Source organism: Brachyhypopomus gauderio, unplaced genomic scaffold, assembly GCF_052324685.1.
Source record: "Brachyhypopomus gauderio isolate BG-103 unplaced genomic scaffold, BGAUD_0.2 sc759, whole genome shotgun sequence".
Lineage (NCBI taxonomy): Eukaryota > Metazoa > Chordata > Actinopteri > Gymnotiformes > Hypopomidae > Brachyhypopomus > Brachyhypopomus gauderio.
The window spans coordinates 30001-31860 of record NW_027507579.1 but is presented as its reverse complement, the minus strand read 5'-3'; the positions used below and the strand labels follow the sequence as shown (position 1 = coordinate 31860).

At 40.2% G+C, this 1860-nt stretch overlaps 1 pseudogene across 1 annotated transcript in view; it reads right to left on the bottom strand.

Moving 5' to 3' along the window:
• Window positions 1–514: 514 nt before the first annotated feature.
• The window catches only part of LOC143507929 (diacylglycerol O-acyltransferase 2-like), a 7520-nt pseudogene continuing 6174 nt past the window's right edge, over window positions 515–1860 (bottom strand). The window contains exon 8 of the transcript XR_013129024.1: window positions 515–1860. This exon is cut by the window's right edge and continues 255 nt beyond it. The product of XR_013129024.1 is annotated as a diacylglycerol O-acyltransferase 2-like (transcript).

Below are 1860 nucleotides of genomic sequence, written 5' to 3'. Positions count from 1 at the left end.
CACTGTTCCTCAGCTGGTGGTTATTGCAGTATCTGCTGCAATAATCAGGTCACTTGTGAAGAGCCAGACCTTGGAAGTCTCAAGTTCAGAGGTGAGGCAGACTTTGTGTTTGCCTTCCTGCAGCGACACTCCCACAGGAGGGTAAAGCACATGGACGTTGTATTATATTAATATTGGTTTTAAGGGGATGTTTTTTTTCAGTGTCTGTTTTGACACCAACATCATCTACTGTGGTGGAATTTGGAGGTTACAGGTTGAAATGTCAACCACAGAACACAGGTTTTACTGCCTGTTCCGTTTCCTCACATTCCTTTAGTCAGTACAGTTTGTGGTTTAACTTTATTCCATGCTCTCGTACTGTGGCGTCGGCTACAGGGATACGTCATCACGAACTCATCATGGTATTTCCAGGCCATTTGTGAAGTGGCTCTGTGGAGACTGTATGGCAGGACTTGGTTCATTGTTGTGAGTCTGTTTGCTTTTTATGAAAAACTGAAATTAAAAAAAGTTTTGAACGTTTTTTTATTGTTGTAATTGTATCACAATGCAGAACAAGGTGCTTCCATAGTTTCTCATAAACAACCAGACAGTATTTGAGAAACACCCATCTATAGCAGTTAGAGGTAGCGTGACGCTTTGGTCTTGACAGCGGATTGTCTTATTGTTTGGATTTGTAGCTAAATACCTCTGCTGTTTCCATAGCTGGGTTTTGTATATCTTGCCAGATGTGTAAAAAACTGTCTGTGGCTGTATGAATCCTGAACATAGATCACAAACTGCAACAATAATCAATAGTCTTTTTATATTCAAAAAGCAAGTGTACTGAACATTTATTCAACTACAATAATTAATTGACCTGAGCAAAACACTTCAGGAAAATGTTACCTATTTCTGTCAGCACTACCATTTCAGAGGATACTGTAATGTTGGTGCATTATACAGACTGGATGGACCAGCAGAAGCCATTAAGAGAAGAAACCTTTCATCAGCTTCTCCCGTAGGACTGCACTGCAGCGTTTCCCCTACATTCTCAGGTCCAGAGGGTGTCGGAACACAAAGCCACCATATCCATGTCTCATGGGCAGGCGTCTCGTCCGCCTGTACGTCCCGAGGGCCCTGCAAAGGACTCCACCCAGGGCGCTGTTACCAACTGTGGTGGTCCTGCCCGTTAACTGTAGTTTCTTTATGACGTGGCAGGCAAAGAATCTTTGGTACACTTTCAGATTAGAAGGCAGATACCTTGTGATAAGGTGCACTGTGTGGTTTGATAGAGGCTTAAGCAACTCCTATCAGTTGTGAAAGCGTCTCCGTGATCTTCACTGGAACACACCTGTACATAGGTGCAAAGTTCTTGCAAACTACTGGAGCTGCTGATAAAACTGTGCCGTCATCACAAAATCCCTTAAAAATTCCATAAAATCAACAGCAAAACTCAATCACTTTCAGTGGTGTAATCAGAGCAATAACAGAACTACTGAAGTACGTCTTGCATGAGAATTTTCACACATTTATACTGGAAATTTTTTCCCAGACTTTACAATATTTCCTAGAACTCATTAATTTTAAATAAAAAAATGTAAATGTCTAAAATTATATTAATAAGATTATTTATACCTAGTGGACAGATACAGAGGACCAAAATCCTGAGGACCATCCTGAATGGCACTGTACTACAGGATTGATGTAACATTCAGTAATTCACTAAAGTGCTCCTTGAGCCAATCATTGCAGTATATCATGATTGGAGATTAAAATGGTGACTGCATCTGTATAATCTGATATGCAGACTAATGGAAGTTTAAATTGCCTTAAAATGTAATCTGAATTTGTACTGCAAAAACCGTTAAAAATGTAATCTGA